The sequence below is a fragment of the Saimiri boliviensis genome, chromosome 8, assembly GCF_048565385.1.
Source record: "Saimiri boliviensis isolate mSaiBol1 chromosome 8, mSaiBol1.pri, whole genome shotgun sequence".
NCBI classification, from domain to species: Eukaryota; Metazoa; Chordata; class Mammalia; order Primates; family Cebidae; genus Saimiri; species Saimiri boliviensis.
The window spans coordinates 76102806-76123056 of NC_133456.1; positions in this window are offsets into that span (position 1 = coordinate 76102806).

Here is a 20251-nt window from a genome sequence, read left to right on the forward strand (position 1 = left end):
TAGTGATCTTTGGGGAAAGACGAAAACTAACTAGACTAGGTCCCAAGAAAAGTGTATTAGAAGCTCTGGAGTCGTAGGGTGAGACTTGCTGACTAAGGGCTCTAATGGTGAGTTTGGGCCATTTTATATCAGTATCTGATATAAAATACCCCTTAGGCTTATCGTATTTCTGGGGAAGGATCCTCTAGTCTTGTGCTGGCATTTTTGAAACTGTGTTGGCAGAGTCAGCTGGAGACCTCAATGTTTGAAGCACTTATAATTTCTTATTTTCCTTGTTTTCAGGATGGTAGCCCACTCTCAATTGTACCTGGTACCCTCTAGTTTAGCGAACATCCATTTTATCCTGTTCAGAGACTACATTTCTAGTCTTCTACCAGGTGGGTGTTCACCTGGCTGCAAGGTACAGAGGTCTGCAACTGTCATAAGCAGACTTTTTAGGCACGGCTGTTCACTCACAATTCCTAAGGTGCCTAGTGCAAATTAGTAAGATTTTGAGAGATTATACATGTAAATAGGTTTTTAAAAAAAAAAAAAAAAAAACATTTACCAGTGCTGGTAATTAGGTAGCATTCACTCATTCGCATTTTACCTTTCAAAGTATTGTTTCTTGCAAATTTGTCTCTTTTCACTTTCTCTACTCTTACGAATTTTATCCTTTGAAAATATGTATCTTAATTATTGTTCTAGTGGGGTTTGGGAATGGAGCAAAACAATGCATACATTTTCAACTCATCATTTTTACCTAGTAAAAATCTAGGAAGATGTCTTGAATTGCGAAGATTGGGGGCAAGAAGAGAAGTTTTCAGATTATGATATTTCTTCTAGCTTAAAGGGATTGGGTTTTGAAAGTAAATGCACATTTCAGTTTGCTTTTTCCATCTGTGGACCTTGGAACATGATTCAAGACACCACATTATTATCTCTCTCACATCTGTCAGGATGACAGCAGCCAATATCCACTGAGTTGTTACTCCACGGCACTGGTGTAGTCCAGCACTTCTTAAACTTTATATTCATTTCATCTTCACACCAACTACATAAGGTCAGTACTTTTATTATTCTCATCATAGAGTTCAGAAGAGTAACACTTGGAGAAATTAAATAACTTGCCCAAGGTCATGAAGGTATAAATTGAAAGAATTGGAATTCAAACCTAGGTCTGCCCAGCTCATAGCTGCCCTGTGATGATGTTCCTGTTTGTTGCAGGTATCTGCTGTCTTGGTTGACGAAGCTTTTTTTTAAACCACGTCACCACAGCCCCCAACCACTACCACCACGGCTGCTTGTAACCACCCCCAGACAACATCAGTTTCACAGAACGCATTTAATAAGTGCTGGAGTAAATACATGTAGAATTAGAATGTGAGTGCACAGAGATCATTTTGTATAAAAGATCTTCCTAGAAACTTTGAGGGGCATACAACGGAAGCAAACATGCCTTTTAAGAAAAACACAGTCTTGACAGGACTACAACCTGGTCTTGGTGTTTGTGTCCTTTAAATACTTTATTTCTCTTGTAGTATTTGGTCTTTCTAGTCTTTCTATCTTTTTGTAAAAAACTGGGTTAGAGTTAGCTAGTGGTTTAAACAGTTTGTTGATTTTTTTTTTTTCAAAGAGCCAGATTTTACTTTTATTCATTACTTCTGGTTTTCTATTTTATGTTTCCTTGATTTCTACTTTGACCTATATTAATTCTTTCCTTTGCTTTATTTTCTTATTCTTTTTCTAAATTCTTGAGTATTTAGCTTATTTATTTTATGATTTAATTTGTATTTATATGGATACTTAATACTATTAGACTTCCTCTGGTAACTGCTTTAGCTGTATTTCAGACATTCTGATTTGTGTTGTGGTCACATTAATTGTTTTTCAAGAAAGTCTATAGTTTGTTTTTTCTTGGAACCCAGAATTATTTAACAGCATTAAAAATGTATTGGTAGAAGGATCTTTTCTTTAAATTTTCAGTTTTAATGTATTATGGTCAGAGAATAGTGTTTATACTTTTTCTCTTCTTTGAAGTTTATTAAGGATGTTTTGTAGTCTAAGATTATGAGTGTTCCTAACATTTCTCCATGCCCACTATATTTACAGATGAAATTTACAGACTTGACTCATTGTTTCTTTTTCTTAGCTGATTTTGATGATTAGGTTATTGTTTTCTGTTTGTTTTTCTCTTCTCTCTCTCTCTCTTTTTTTTTTTTTTAACAAGGTCTTGCTCTGCTGTTTACTGCTCAAGCAGGAGTTCAATGGCACAATCATAGCTCACTGCAGACCTGACTTCCCAGGCTCAGTCAATCTCTTTACCTCAGCCTTCCGAGTAGCTGGTATTACAGGCAGGCACCACCACGCCTGGGTCATTTTTAAATTCTTTGTAGAAACAAACTCTTACCATGTTGCCCAGACTGGTCTTGAACTCTTGGGCTCAAGTGATCCTTCTGTCTCAGCCTCCCCGAAGTGCTGAGATTACAGGAGCGAGCCACTGCTCCTGGCGTTGGTTACCGTTTTTATTTGTTTTGTGGTTCTGTCTTTTTGACATAACTTCATGGTCTGTAGCAGAGGTTTGCAAAATACAGCCAGCAGGCCAGATCCAGACCATCACCTGTTTTTGTAGACAACATTTTATCGGAACACAGTCATGTGTATTCATTTACTTATTGTCTATGGCTAATTTCACTTTACACTGGCAGAATTGAGTCATTGTGTCAGAGACCAGATGGCACACAAAGCCAAAAACTTTTTCTATATACCTAAAATATTTACTATCTATTCTAGGCTCAGAAAGTCTAAAATATTCACTATCTTTACAGAAAGAGTTTGCCAATCTCTATTCTATAGGCACATTATTTTGCACCGTATTTTCTTTTATCTTCTAATTTTGTGTAGGATTTGACTGTTGCTCACATTACTTGTTAGGTGACTAGCACTGTCCAGGAAAACACCCTGCAATGATGGAAAGGTTCTGCACTACATAATACAGTAGCCTCCAACCACAGGCTGGTAAGAAGTTGAAACGTGGTTAGTGTAGCCAAAGAAATAAAACATTGATTTAATTAAACTTTAATGAAATTTAATTAATTAAACCTTAACCTAATTTCTTTAAATTTAATTAAAATTAATATAGCCACATGTGGCTAATGACTACTGAATGAAAACTCATAGCACTATAGGGGCAGGGAAGTCTGCCTAGCTTCCAAGCTCCAGAGCACCCTCTTCTTTTCTCTTTGGAAAACAGGAAGTTTTGGTAGAAAAGCTGCTTCACATTTTTTATGATGTGCTGAGTTTCCTCTCCCCTCCTTCTATTTCACTTAGATTTTCCCATTTCTTTGCTCCCATTATACCTGTTCTGCTCAATTTGGATTCTATTCTCAGTCGTCTGTCCTCAGTTCTCAGCTCCTCCCTACAAGATATTTGGTTAGTTAGTTTCAATGGTTTACAAGTTCCAGATCACTCTGGTATTATCTGAGCTTTCATGAGCTCCTCATATTGATCCATAAATTCGAGTCTGCAAAATATTGTCTTATTTCAATTACTGTCCACGAAGGACCAGTCAAGCTTTCCAGCAAGCGGTGATTGGCAATTTGGGGGGTTCTCGTTCTCTCAGCACCACTGGAAGTTCTTTTGCATTCCCTTCACATTCTCCCACACAAGCCTAAATATAACACAGTTCTTTTTGTGATATATATTCTCTGCTTATATTCTGGGGTTCACGGAAATAGATTATACATTACTTCTGTTGGATTTTAGTTTTATTAGTCTTTGCTGTATCTATTTTATGGGGGGATTTAACGAGAATAGAAAATTGTACTATCTTACCCAAATTCTCTATTATTTTCATGTGTGATGCCTCTACCCACCTCCCCATAGGAGAGTTACTGACCTAGTCCCATCACTTTAATTTACAAGAGGAGGAAATTGTAATATAAAACTAAAACTAAAACTCCTAGTACCAGACTTTCAGTCTAGTATTTTTCTCTTTCACCCTACAGACAGAAGATTGTACAGGCAGGCTGTCCAACAGCCCGTCTCACAATATGGTCCAGTAATTGTTTCTCTGTTCTGTTAACTCCTGCCTCTACACATCCCCCATCCCTGTTCTCTTCTCGAATTGGTGCTGCTTCCCATTTGGGAAATACTTTTGCTTTTAAGAGTCTCAGCGTGAAAGGAGTAGAGATAAGGGAAAAGAGGCGGTGATAGTACTACTCACGGCCAGTTTGGGTCTTGAGGATCATGGGGGAAAGATGGCTTGAGAATTTATGGAAAGAAGATAGGGTTCAGTGTATACTGCTTGGGTCATGACTGCACCAAAATCTCGCAAATCACCACTAAAGAACTTACTCATGTATCCAAACATCACCTCCTTCCCCAATAACCTGTGGAAATTAAAAATACATTTTTAAAAGTGTTTTTGGGAAGACTATGATCTTTTCCCCTTACTGACCACATAAATCCTGGAAAAATAAATAATTCCCTCTTGTGTTTGGTGTGAAAAATGAGAAACTGGGTGTAATAGTGTCTAGGATAGTACTTGCCTCATATGTCGTGTTTGATAACTATTAACCCCCTCTTTCTTTTAATTTTCTTTAACTCCTCCAGCATAAAAACAAGATAAAATTTGTGCAGAGCTGCTCTATCCCATAATAAAGATTGAACAATAAGCTGGAGCATATTTATCTCATGGTATATCTGCTGGAAACTTTGGATTAGCAAATGGAGATGAGAAGAGAATCAGAAGGGTGAGAACTCCAATATTTCTTTTTCCTCTAAAGTGTCTAAATTCAACTACTTGAATCAGGGGCTCCAGCTGGATCTCTTCTTTTTATTTTTTTTGAGACAGAGTCTCCCTCTGTCACCTGGAGTGCAGTGGCATGATCTCAGCTCACTGCAACCCCAGCCTCCCAAGTTGCTGAGATTGCAGGTATGAGCCACTGTGCCCAGCCTGGATCTATTCTAATTGCACCAGCGACAAAGCCCTGATGGTCCCCAGGTTTAGTTACCCGAACATCCCACTTACTGGCCTCAGGGCATGCAAGGCTTCCTGGATATCAGCAGCCAGTATCACCACTGGTTCCGGGAGTATAACCAACTCCCTGAAAAGTAATATTATTGGAAAAGAAAAATAGAAATAAAAGGAAAACCATAGTTGTACACAAAAGTATGCAATATGGCATGAATGCAGAAAACCCTGTCCCTGTCAAATATTTTTCTTTGAAGTACAATCTCAGTTATTCCTGTAGCGTACACAACAAATTGGTATGTGTCTCCGTGCTGGCAGATGTTCCAACTGGAGCAATGCATCTGACTTGGAGAATTAGCCATCACTATGACAACAAGCCTCTTTATTTTTTTGCTGAATGAATGTTGTAATTAGCTACCATATGAAGTGAGATACCACTCCTGACATTGTTGTTAGACCCTCTAGCTCTAGCAGTTTAAGATTTCTTGGTGGCAGGATGCACCAGTTGGAGCCTGGCCAAGCAGGTATCTCCAGATCAGGGCAGGCAATTCAAGGGTGAGAGTACATATGAGCAGCTTCTCATTAAGGCAACCCAGACCTAATTAGATGCTGTCCCACTCCCACACACAGGAGAGAAATCAGGCTCTGCCGAAGGATAAGGATGTTTATTGAGAGGTGGTTGACTTAAGAAAATATAATTGGTTTATTTCTCCAGGCGGAGGAGCCATCAAAAGTCAGGCATTACACATTTGTATAGGCCATGTTTGGTACAGAGTGAGGATATCAGTTTACTTGATCTTTAGGCTACTCTAGAAAAGCAAAGGTAGTATTGAGAAGCTAACTTCCTGCACTGCCTTCAATGTGCCATGCATTCTGTTACACACTGTCACAAATGCACTCCCCATTAAAACCTCACTAGTAACTTAAGGTAAGGCCAAAGAAGGCTGCAATGGAGATTAAGAAGTACATATTATTTATCTTCACTTTAAAGATGATGAAATTTTGGCTCAGTGAAGACCAGAAATGCTTCTTAGCTGACAAAACTTCAGAAATCCATGTTGAATGCCAAAAAGGGGTGGAGAGAAGTAAATAGAAATAATTGCTATTTCCATGATTCATGTAAGTTCCACGGTTCTACTACCCAACTGCTGCTCAGTCAGTGGGCCACACAGTAGTGCTGACGGTGACGTAGAGTATCAAAACCCAAGAGAGGAGGGACTAGACAGGTCAGCCCACTGCAGTGATAAGATCACCCCTGCATCCACAGCAGTGGTAATGCTGATGAGACTAGGGTTCCTGTGATCCTACTCCTCATTTCACAGATGAGAAAAGAGCTTTGTTGGTTATGTTTCAAGAGTCACCTGCCTAGTTCACAGAAAAAGTAATTAGCAGAGAGAGAACAGAGCTCGAAAGCCAGAATGCTTTTCTCTCCATCACACAGCCTCGTGGGAGTGTTGTATTAGGACTTTTCACATAAAGTCTCTATTGAAAAGAATGGTTGACTAGAATCCTTCTGAGTGAACATTCAGATAATGTTTTATGTGAGAAATAACTTATTCAGAGTTTTCTTTTTAGCCCATCCTAGCAACACCAGCTAGATAGCCACTTAAGCCATCTATAGATACTAATCTATATGACTGTAAAAACATTAACATTCTGTATACTAATCAGGAGACAAAATCATGATCAGCATTCATTAGTCGTTTTTTCCAGTTCAATGCACTGAAGAAAGACTTTGTAATGTTACAGTAATTTTCCTGGTTGATTCTCAGGATCTATCAAATGCTTGCAGATAAAGACTTAATCATATAAGAATTAGAATTTGGCTCTTCTGAGAAATTGCATTCCATTTTGATAGACATCATAGATATGTACTGGAAATAAATGTTCTTCTGTTTTCATAGTGTTAGATTCTTTTTATTCTTTCCTTTTCTACTACTTTTTACTGAGGAAATATAAAGCAAAGACAGTAAGTTATTTTCCCTTAAATAAACATGATAAAAATCAGTTTGGACAGAGTTTTCTTGGACTTAGGTAATTTCAAATGGAAAGAGAAGCTGGGCTTGAACACCATTTCTGATGTTAATTTGACCCTGAGAAAAGCTATTTAATATTTCTTAGCTTTAGTTTCTTTACCTTTTAGTTGAGGATAATAAAACATACTTTATTTAGGGAGGGATGGGATGATAAGGTCAAATGAGATCACATTTACAAAAGGGCATTATAGTATGTGGGACACATAGTAAATGATTAATGGCTGCTTAATGTTGCTAAATGTGCTGAGTGATCAATATGTGCGAGGCACTGATAGGTGTAGTAGGGTTGCAATCATTAATAATGACATTAAGTTAATACTTAATGGCCGTTATTCATTCAACAAATCTCTTCGAACACCAGCAATGTAACAGGTACCATGCTATGTGATGGTAAGCGCCTGCCCTCAAGTTGTTCATAGTTTTATTTATGGAAGAAGAAGTGAATATAGTGCAGTCAGCACAGGCTGAAGGACAAAGTAGGAGCACTTAATAAAGGCGAGGGAGATCAGGAAGGGCTTTACTGGGAAGGTGATGACATATTCAATAAAGGAAGGCAGATAGCACTTCGAGAAGATGGAACAATTTCTGCAAATCCTGGAAGCAAAAGAGAACACAAAACATTCAGAAATTTTGGTCATTTAGTGGTCACAATAAAAGTTGGAGGCAGCAAATGATGAGAGATGAGGCTGCAGCGACAGGAAAAGAGTTCATTAAAGGTCTTAAGAAGCTTAAGAGGCTTTAACTTCATTTTAAAGAGAATGAAGAGACATTTCTCAGAGCAGTGATGTCATCAGATTCGAGCCTAGAAGGTCATTATGGCATGACTGGACAATGAGTTTTGTAAGTGGGGTTTTTCTTGGGTGCTGGTGAGGCGCAGCTCCCCTGAGAGAATGCTGTGGGTTCCTGGTTTTCAACCTTTTAAAGAATAAGAGATGGGACCACTGCAGATGCTCCGTACATTTGTAAAAGTAAATATCAGACCCAAGAAGTGTTGCAGAAAGGTGGTTTTATTTAGGTAGAGAAGAAGAGAGAGACTTCCATGAAGAGTAAGGAAGGGGATTTCAGAGGGGAAATCCCAGAGGGGAAAGGGAGCTCCCACTATGTGGGACGGGATTCCAGAGAGCTGGAAATCCACTGTGGGTGAAGGAGCAGGGGAATTTATCCTGGGAGAAATTCCTACCTTCCCAAGTTCCTCTGGCCAATGAAAGGAGTTCCTTTAAACTTCCACTGGGGTGATTGACTCTTAGTTTCTTCCCGAGCCCGTGAAATCCAAACATAAACCATTAAATCTCCCGAATGGAGAGAGATGGGAGGGGGGCATGGTGCTGGGAAATTCTTGCCCTTAAAACTATGCCCCCTGGTGGACCCAGAAAAAGAACACCTTCCTTGAGGTGAGTGGATATGGGAGGACCAGGAGGCACAGTTGAGGTCCAGCTAAGGAATGGCAGGGAGTTAGCTAAGCTGGCTGGTAAGAAAAGAGAGAAATTTACAGACTCAAGAGAAGTTTGAAAACCATTAGTGAGTGAGTAAAATTGGAAGAGTCAAGTTGAGTCTCAGGTTTCAGCGTGATGTGGCCAGATGCATTTTTTGTGCCACTCACGTAGAAGGGGACCTAGGAAGAGAAGTTAGATGAGATGGGAGGTAGAAGAGGGCGTACAAGATCCGGAGATGCTGGGTTCTGAATCTGGAAACAGGCATCATAGCTGGAAGTCTGTTTCTATAGAGCATAGGTCTAAAGACGACCATGTGTACCCCATGCACACTGCCTAAAGCAGGGATCACCTGTCTATGGGATAGGGCAAAACAAGGTCACACTTAGTGCGGTCTCCAGAGGGTTCTGTCTGTGCATCTGCAGGACTAGGAAGGCGGGAACCCTCAGATATAGGTTTACATCCTGGAAATTAACCAACCTGACCTCGGGATAAGTGGCCAGGTCTGCAGCATATGATGATAGAGGTAATATGGAACCGCCAACATAAAACATGGTTTGCTGGGTTGGATAGAGGAAACTACACAATCATAGCAAGGGAGAAATAATCCAGGTTGAAGGTGTGATTTTTTTTCTTAAGGACTTGTATGTAGTCAGGTTCTGTAGGTGACATATTCTTTCAGCTTTCATCGTTCCTAAAGTATTTCATTTCTGGGTGTAGAAATGGATATTGACCTCTCCATCCCACTCCACTGCCTTCTGGCTTGCATCATCTCCAACAAGAAATCTGCTTGCTAATGTTTGAAAATTTTTATGCACTTTTTACCAGTCCGATTATGGGGTGTGTGTGTGTGTGTGTGTGTGTGTGTGTGTGTGTGTGTGTGTATTCAATAGTCTGCCTGGGGTTCACTGGAACACTTGGATCTGTAAACTTACAGTTTTAACCAAATTTGAGGGGAAAACCTTTAGCTGTTCTTTCTTCAGATCTTTTTATCTATCATTCGTCTTTTTCTTCTTTTTCTGTAACTCCAATTTATGTATCTTAGAAACCTTTATATTATCCTACACTCACAGAAGTTTTGTCCACTTGTTTCGGTCTTTATTTTTCTATATGTGCTTCATTCTGGATAGTTTCTATTGCTATGTTTTTAAGTTTACTGTTTTTTTTTTTTCCCCCTCAGTGTTTAAATGGGAAAAATACACTGAATCTCATCTAGTGTATTTTTCATTTTTGATATATTTTTAAAAGTACCATTTAGATATTCTAGAAATAGCTTGTGTTTTTTTATCATGTTTATGTTTTATTGCATAACTTTCTGAATATTTATAATAGCTATTTCAAGTTCTTTATCTTTTATTCCCATTATCAATGTCATTTCTGAGTCATTTTCTATTGATTTATTTTCCTCCTTATTATGGGTTATGTTTTCATGTTTCTTTCTTGCATGCTGGGACAATTTTGATTGGATGTCCATTCTTATGTATTTGTTGGTTTTTGGATTTAATTGTATTTCTTTGAATAGTGTTGGTTTTTGTTACAGCACACAGTTAAATTACTTGCAGATTGGTTTGATTATTCTGAATTCTTCTTTTAAGCTTTGCTATGATGGGTTCAGATCAGTGTTTACTCTGGCATTAATTTAGCCTCACTACTAAAGCATGACCTTTCAAAGGCTATACCAATACCTCATGTCCAGCCTTAGGAGTTTCACCCAACATAGGTGCAGATTAATACTCAGGATTTGAGGGGATTCTTCTGTAGCTCTCAAGTGCTTTCTGTTTGTGTGCCTTCCTCATCTCTTGTCCTCTGCTCCACCACACTTTCCTAATGTGAGTGATGCCTGATGAGTGTTGAGGGTGGAGGGCATGGGAAAATAAAGGAAGCTATATTTCATGCCTGGGGCAGTCTGAAGCTGATCCAGGACATCTTCTGTACAAAGACAAGGCAAACCACAAACTATGCTAACTTATCTGAATTTATCTGGAATTGATTCAGAGGCAGAGATAACTAAAGAGAGCATAAATCATCATCCTTCCTCCTGCCATAATTGGTGAATAAGATGGAATGTATAAATCTCACTGCGTGTAGTATGGGACAGGAGTCTCTTCATTTGAATATCAAAAACTAGAGACCCTAAGCTAACATTTGGGTCACTGGGAGGAACCATGGGATAGGAAAAGACTGGTGAGATGGAAAAAGAAAAAATAAGGACCTTGAAAAGGAAATAAAATTCATGTCTGGAGGGAATGATTGAATTCGCCTCATGAAGAGTATTATTTCAAAAATGAACCTTAAGATGGTAGAAAATAGAATTAAGGAAAAATTGATGGGAAAGTATCTGGGTTAAGGAATCAGCTTGAGAAAATTCACAGAAGGACATTTAAGGTGGTCAGAGAACAGAGACAGGGGAGTTCATTTTATCTGTTAGATATAATGGAAATAATGAAATGTAAGTCCTGAAAAAGAGTTTGGGAGTGTACTATGAAAGTCTTGATTGGGCAACGTGAATAGTTTATACTTGATTCATAGAAAATGGAGAATCTTTAAAGGATTTCAAATGAGCATTGTTGCTTCCAAAGAAATTAACTTCCCCTAATGGGGAAGAAAAGGGAAAGAAAATAGTCTTTCAGTCAAATGGCCATTTATTCACCAAACCATAAGGACTCTTTGCTTCCTAGAAGCTATATATTTGGTCTTAATTAAATTGATCTCAATAATAATAATGCTTATTGTCATTTAGCAACTTACTTTACAGATTGCCTTTAGATTAATCCCATTTTAGATTAATCAAATCTTAAATCTTAATTTGATTAATCAAATCAAATACCAATCTCAATCTTAATCTGATTAATTTGAGATTAATCAAATCTTAATCTCATTTTATTTTTTCCCAAAAAAATATTGGACCGAGATTCCCAATTTCCTACTGAAGATGAGAAAACTGAGGCTCAGAGAAAATTAAGAGATGTCTAACTCCAGACATCTGTCTTAGATGTTGTTAGCTCTAAAAATCAGAACCAGCTTATGACTGCCCCACACAACTCATTTTATTTCTTTAGCTCAGCACAGTGAAAAATAAAACAGTATGTTGAGTTTTAAAGATGTTAGAACTTTTATTTGTATCATAAGACGTAAAACAAAGCCTTATGTCAACTCCAGGAGAAGGTATTAACACCTGGGAGGAATTATTTACTGAGAAGACATTTCTTTATATTCATGGCCTAAGCCTTACTACTTATGTTCCCATGTAATAAGAGTTAGATGACAAGATACTGATTTAAGAAAGTGTGATGTGGCTCCTCCACCCTGTGTCACTCCTTGTCCATCTGAATAGTACCAGAATAATAGTATCAGAGGAAACCTTTTCTTTCGTAGTGCTTGAAGAAAAGGAGAGAAAACTGAATGTATCAGGCTTGGTGCTCAGGAAGACTGAAATAACTCTTGATTTAATCAACTTCCTCTAAAGCATATAGCAATCTATGGTTGCCCTGCTGAGGACCAAGATTTTAAATAAAATTGTCACGTTTGGACTGCCCACCAGTCTGAATAGGTATCTATGTCTATACCCAGAAGACTGTAAACTCAGAATTTTATAAAGACAAAAGATAGTTTGATCAAGATTAACCAAACGAAGTCAAAGAAATAAAATAAAAAAACTATTTTCTTTTTCTCTATGGTTATTATCATTATTGAGTAAGATGTACTGTACATAATTGTATGTACTAAACTTGTATATGACTGGCAATGCAGTAGGTTTTTTTTACAACAGCATCACCACAAACATGTGAGTAATGTGCTGTGCTATGACATTACAACAGCTGTGACTTCCCTGGGTGATGGTAATTTTCAGTTTCATTAAAATCTTATGGGACCAACATTGTACCATGGACTATTGTTGACTGAAACATTGTTATGTGACACATGATTGTATTTATAAAATGGAAATAACACTTGTCCCCAAAGAGTTATTATACAAATGATACAATGAGTTGGATAAAAAAATATAAATTGTAACACACCATACATGCAATAGAGCATTCTACTATTTCAATGGTATTATTACAACTATCACTAATATTACTATTAGCACCACCATCCCCACCAGGGTTTTGGATGATACTTTTTTCCATTTATCTGTAAGCAAATAACAAAAACAGAGGTTAGCTATAAAGGGATAAGTGATTATTAGGAAAGAAATAGAGCTAGAAGGTAGACTCCTTTGAATGTATTTTTAGACTTGACTCTGGAGCAGCACAAATACATTGTATAGTTTTAAAATATAAATTAAATAACTATTTCTATAAATTGGAAACAAAAAAAATAAATCAACCTACTCTGTATCTATTGTTGACATAAATGTATATAGAGAAACTATTACAAGAAACTTTAAAACATAAAAATTTGAATGTACCTCTTTAAAGAGGATATAATCTAAGATCAAAAGTAACTGTAAAAAATGTTTCAGGCCAACTCTGGGCCCACTGCTTATGAGTTAGCCCTGCTCTGCAAGGAACAGGGGTAAAAATGTTTCTAGCTGCTTCCAATAATCATATTGGCGATGGTATTGTGATTCTAATAGTGCTTTGTATGTAATGTGAGATGAAGCAAATGAGTAATTATGTGACATCTAATACTATCATCCCTTGTGCCTTTGAGAAGTAAAATTTTCTTTAGGGAGAAAGGAGAGACAGCTGGAAGTTTGACATGTTAAGTAAAATATCAGTAGTACTAAATCTGAACTTTAATTATTGCAATGAATTCATGAGACATTTTATTTTTTTGAAGAACCATATCTCTTTTGAAAAACCATCGTTTTTGAAGGTCTATTAAAAAAGCCTACAAACAATGACCAAACCAGTAATCATAACCATCTCTATTTCCCAGATGTTATTTTTGTATCTGGGGCAGGAAATACAAACATAGGCCTGGGATAGCTTGCCATACTAGATAAGAAGGAAGATATCAAATCCTATCTAATACTAGATAACAAGGAAGATATTATATCCTACTAAGATTGTTTCAGGGGGTTTACATGCCAATGTCAATAGGTCCCCATTAAGCATGGGGCAATCTGAATATCAGTAAGGATAGTAACTGCAATGGATTAAAATATATAAAATATGCTTAAATTCATGCATTCATAGTACTACAAAAAAGAAAAATAGTTTTTTACTATCAGAGAATGCTAGGGACTGTATTCATTATTTTGAAAATGGATCAAGGGAAAGATTCAAGCACTATTTTGCCTTTACTAAATAAACTGTATCCTTATGTAACCAAAAAAGAGAAGAAAGTTCTACTTTATGCAACTTTCCAGTTAATAGTTGAAGAAGAAATAATAGAATATTATCATTTTGCAACTGCAAATGAATTAACTGATAATCAGCATTGCTCACGTCACAGAATGAGAGACAAACAGAATGACTTGTCTCCTGATAGAACACCACTCCACCTATGACGTAGTGTTGCCCAAAGGAGAAAGGGGAGGAGGAAGAGGGATCCACATCTGATAAAGAGTCCAGATTCCATTGCCAATTTATGCAAATACAGAGGACAAAATAGTATGTTAAACTATGTCACAGGAATTTCAGCAGCAAAATCCAGGCTAGGCAAAACTGTATAGAAAAAGCAACTTGATTTCTTCAACAAAAAATGGCAAAAACACAAAAAGAGAAATAGTGAATAAAGCTATAAAGTTAAAAAGTTTAAAAAGACTTGAAAGACATATAAATCAACACAGTGTACAGACTGACACTTAGGACATTTATGAGACAATTGGATATTTGTACTCTAGCTGGATAAATGACATTAAAGAATTATTATTAATGTGTTTGCTCTGATAATGATATTGTGGTAATGTTTAAGACACAAAATTCACCTAGCACTGAGATCTTGGTTTCTAAATATTTACCACTGAAAAGAATCAGAAATCCTTGGAGAAATATCTGAAAGCAGGAGTAGGCAGGAAACGCATCTCATCCCAGAACGTAACAATGTGCTCAGAAGGAGAGAGATATATCAACATGATACAAGAGCCATTTTGATGGGACATCTATTGGCTAACCTGAAAAATTTGAGTATCACAATGAAAAGTGGTAAGAATTGTTGACATATTCAGTAAAAAGGAATCCATGAGTCCATAGAAATACACAAACCAATAAAGAAAGAAACAAATCAAAGGAGAAAGAAAGAAAACTTCTTTATAGTAGGATGCCAGTCAATAGATGGATAAGAAAGAGAAGAATTGGGCTGGGTCTGGTGGCTCACATCTGTAATCCCAGCACTTTGGGAGGCTGAGGCAGGTGGGTCATCTGAGGTCTGGAGTTCGAGATCAGTCTGACCAACATGGAGAAACCCCATCTCTATTAAAAATATAAAATTAGCCAGGCATGGTCATGCATGCCTATAATGCCAGCTACTTGGAAGGCTGAGGAAGGAGAATCACTTGAACCTGGGAAGTGGTGGTTCCAGTGAGCAGAGATCACAGCATTGTACTCCAGCCTGGGCAACAAGAATGAAACGCAAAGAAAGAGAGAAAGAGAGAGAAAGAAAGAAATAGAGAGAGAAAGAAAGAAAGAGGAAGGAAGGAAAAGAAGAAAGAAAGAAAGAAAATTGGAAAATCAGTTTTGCAGTCATGATACTAATAATTGACTCAAGCAAGAATGTCACATAATCAATTTACCAATGGAGAAAATTTTATTAGGATAAAGATACTCGTTACTTTTCAAAGTAGTTATCTGCATATTACCTATTAATTACAAAGGGTAAAAGTGCACCTTTACGGTGGAGAAATCTGACAAATGCTGCCATTACCGAGTGATGAAAGCCAACATCACCAAAAATGGGATAAACTGATGTTAGTTGTATCCTGTCATCACTTAACGTGCGATTCCTGTTAAAATTCTCTAATGATATCAAATCATAAGGTAACAATTAGACAAGCAGAAATTGAAATACATTTTACACAAATCTGTAGTTTTAAAAATGTTAAAGCCACGAACAAAGAACAAGAGAGGAACTTCCAAATTAAAGGCAACTAAAAAGACATGACTTGAATGTGTGTGAGACTTTGAATTGAAACCTGGCTTGGGAGGAAAAAAAAGTGCCATAAAGTACAGTGTTAAGTCAGTAAAATTTGAATATAAACTGTGTACCATATATTTATATTGCATCAATGTGAAATTTTCTGATTTTGATAATGATGCAGTTTTTCTTCTTTAAAAATACATGTTGACGTATTTAGGCATAGTTGGATGGAGGGCAGGAAGGTGAGCAAATATGACAAAATGTTAACAATAGGTGAATGAATCAGTCAGGTTGAAGGTTATATGAGAGTTTTTATAATAAAATTCTCACAAGTTTCCTATAGCCTTCACATTTCTTTTAATTAAGAAATTTTTTAATTAAAATTTTTTAAAAATTTTTTTAATTAAAAGCTTTTAAAAAATTAAAAGCACAGAACAGAGGAATAGAGAAAACTGTGTGTAATTAAAAAAACCTCTTGAATCTTGACAATGATAATGGTCTCATTTTTGAGAGGGTTCAATTTATTGTATAGTAATTATAACTCAATAAATTTTTTTTTAAAGTGTACAAATTTTGAATAGTAAAACAGTTTCTTTCTGAACATAGCTGTAAGAAAGGAACAAACATTGTTGGCTTCATATTAATTTATGAATAATTTTCCTTTTAAAAATGGTTTCTCAAGAATTATACTGAAAGTGAACTGAAAATGCTACATCATGAACCCATTCCAGATATATCATTGTGGTCAGTTCATCACAAATATTAATTTATAAAAAACTATTTTGGCAGTTTTTTTTCTATTTGAAGATATTCTAATTTATTAGCAAGAACTTTGAAAAAATAAGCCAAAATAGAACATATTATAAATGGTTTCACTTAAATACCAAGAAGTAACTTTCTAAAGTATTATGTATCAAAAAGTAACAGCAATAACTGTGCCTGTATTACAGTCAAGCAGTGGTTTCAAAGTCTGTAAGCACAGGGCGAGTGGTGTGGTGAGGTTCTGTATGTGCAAACTCCTGTAGAAACACGGAATGCTAAGGACAGTGATCAAGAAAAGATCAAGTTTAGGAAATTTAGAGAACAAGCAAAATGCCTAATAATAGGGGATTAGGATAATGCATCTGATATATCCACATAATGAAATAGAATAGAAGCATCGTATATGATGTAGGGATGTGTGTAATTATATTAAGGGGAAAATATAACGTACTGTGTAAAGCATAAGCTCATTTTGATTTATACCCAAGAAAAATGCCTAGATTAGCTCATGGTTACAAAAATACAGTTAGATAACAGGAATAAGTTCTGGTGTTTAATAGTATAGTAGGGTGACTACAATTATCAATAATTTATTGTATATTTCAAAATGGGGAATATTCAGCTGGGGGCAATGTTGTAGTGAGGAAGTCTTCACAGAGGAAGCCACGCGAAGAGGAGGTTTGGAAGGCTCCCAACACAAAGAGATGATAAATGTTTGTGGTGATGGGTATCCCATTTACCCTGATTTGATCAACAGACATTGTATGCATGCATAAAAATATCATATGTATTCCATAAATATGTAAAGTTAATATATATGAATTAAAAATGCCTAGGATATTATATGACAAAATTAAAACAACAATACTCTCTAGGTAGCAGGAATATGGGTTATTATCAGATTCTTTATTCTTATTTGTCCATAGCGATCATGTGTTGATTATATAATTAAAATAGCAATAAAGAAGTTTAAATTGTTTTAATATAAAGTAAATTACCAAAAAGAGTGATTTAAAAAGAGTATCTGTTAGAGACACATACTGGAATATTAATAAGGAAAACAATCTGATGGCTGGAATTAATTTAAAATAACATAGAAGAGAGATTGAGGTTGCAGTGAGCCAAGATTATGCCACTGCATTCCAGCCTGCGTGACAAAGCAAGATCCTGTTTCAAATGATAATAATAAATAACATGGAAGGGGAAAAGGTGAAATAGGGGCATAGAGAAATAAAATTGGCCATGAGTGGATAGTTGCTGAAACTGGATAGTGGGTACATGAATGCTTATTATACTCTTCTATTTTCTTTTGTATATGTTTAATATTCTCCATAATGAAAGGTTTTGAAAGTAAGCTGACTGAATATAGAATTTTCTTAAAGCAATCAACAGTTACAACAGAAAAATCAAGCAAATTCTGAGCTGTCACTGTTTGGGGCCATCTCTGCACATGAGCTCATTTCTAAGAAGAGCCTCCAGGCAATGCCAGCAGTGAACAGCACCTGTGAACTTCCCCAGCAACACCACTGCATTGTGTTCTCTGGACTGTATTCACCATTACCCGAGGGTGGCCAGATAATGTATCTGCCACAGCATCTTCAAGATTTGAGCCATTTCCTCTGTGAAGGCTTCCTCACTACAACACTGCCCACAGCTGAAACTAACCATTCCTCCCACCAAGCTCTTAGGGCAGAATGGTTTGTAAAAGATACTTGACTTCTTGTCCCAACTATAAGCACTTCACATTTGTTACTCACCTGTCTATCCCTAGAACAGAACCCTTATAGTCACTAAATAAAATTTTGTGGAATGAGTCTCTTTCTCAAATCTACACTTTTGCTTGATCTTTTTAAGCCACTGAAAAACTGTCCCTTCAGAATTACCTTGGCCCCCAGTGAAGGAATGGGTACTCATGTTGTTGAACAAACCTCTAGTTTAGGCCAGGCGCAGTGGCTGTAATCCCAGCACTTTGGGAGGCCTTGGTGGGTGGATCACTTGAGGTCAGGAGTTCGAGACCAGCCTGGTCAGCATGGTGAAACCCCATCTCTACTAAAATTTCAAAAAAAAAAAAAAATTAGCCAGGTATGGTGGCACATGCCTGTAGTCGAAGCTACCTGGGAACCTGAGGCAGAAGAATGGCTTGAACACGTGGGTGGAGATTGCAATGAGTCGAGATCATGCCACTGCACTCCAGCCTGGCCAGCAGAGCAAGACCCCATCTCAAAACCAAACCAACAAACAAAAAAACTCCAGTGTAGATGAACAATATGATTCTTTTATTTCATATACACATAGTGGAACCCAAGAAATTTATCAAACCTCTTAAAATAGAAAATCTGAGATCTACTTGTGAACAGAGAAAAATGAAGAACTAAAGTAAGCTATACCCTCTCAAACTTCCTAATGCAATTTAAATTTGTTAATAACACTAAAAACGTTTCATCAGAATAGGACCTAATATGAGATCATGGGCCACCCCAAGGCTACCTGAGACATTGTAATGGGAGACAAACCTGAAAGCAAAGAATGACTGGAGATGTGGAAGCAATGGGACTCAAGAAGGAATTTGTAAGTGGGTATCAGAACCTAAGCCATCTTTCTAGTGTTTACTATAAGCCTAGGTCGAGGATTAATAAGAGCAAGCAGTGCTTTGAGTCTTGCTTCCTAGAAAAATTATCCTGGCAGAGCCTCTTACTAGTATAAGGGAACAGGACTCAAGAAGAGAACGTTTCCCAAGAGAAAATATATAAAAGGGTTTAGTTACAGGAAGAAAGGAAAAGTCTAATTCCCAAAACTGAAGCAGCCGATGGGCAGAGAAAGAGGAACATGAGGTACTGACCTAAGCTTCCTTAAAATAACCCCAAAAGAAACATGGTTGTTTCTAGAAACTAGAGCTGGGGTTAGCCTCCAAATAAGGGTCCAGTAGCTCTGGGTCATTACATCATCAACTGGAAATAGATGCAGCGTTCTCAGTGCTCATGACTCCAACATCAGATCAACCTGGGCTCAAATACCAAGTGCAGCTCCTACAATATGAGAGAACTTGGGAAAGTAACATAACCTCTCTTTGCCTCAGTTTTCTCACCCATAAAGTGAGGGAAAATGGTACCAATGTCATGGGGCTACCATGCGAATTAAATAAATCCTTATTCATAAATGGTTTAGAATAGTGCCTGACATGTAGCGTTTGTTATGAATAAACAAATGAATGAGCAAGCTAACTTTTCTCCAGCGTCATGTATTTTCGACAAAAGGAGTTTAAAGTTTTTCTATTTTCCCAAATCAAGTGAATTTCAGCTCAATAAAATCATTCACTTTTCAGGGGGACTGATTCAGTTTTCATTTACTGAGTTTGGGCCACCTGAATTGGGCCCCAAACTAACTCCTCATAATAAAACCTCAACATGAGGGTTGCTCTGCCTATGTGGAAAACACACCATCATTGCTGTAATTGCCTTCACTTGAAAACTCAGCCACATATTTATCTCCCCTTTCTCTAATCCCAGTATCTCAGAAAGTCATATAGCATCAGGGTTAAGAGGGCAGACTTAGGAATCAGACATAATTGGGCTTAAATGTCAATTACATCCTCTTTTTTAAACCTTGGTAAAGGTGCCTAACCTTTCTGAGCTTCAGTTTTCTCATTTGTAAGTAAGTGAGGATAGTAATATCCATGTCATAGAGTTATTGTGAGGATTAGATGTGATTTTGCATGCAAAGGGCTTAGCAAAGTACCTACTCATGGAAATGTTTCATGCATTTCAGTCAAAAATCATACATCATAATCCAGTTGAATCTATCTTTCAAATGTCTTCTAATGTTGTCCCTTCTGCTCCATCCTTCCAATCCTGTTGCATATCTCTGTCAGGAGTATATGTGTGTATCTTCCTTACAAGATGATAAACTCCTTGTGTTATACAGTTCAGTTTATCTTCACTTCCCATTCCATTTTAACTTGAATGCTCCTGGGCTTATAACAGCATTCAACAAATGTTAATTGAAAAGACCCTCTGAAGAACGTGATTTTACCCTCTGTTCCTTGA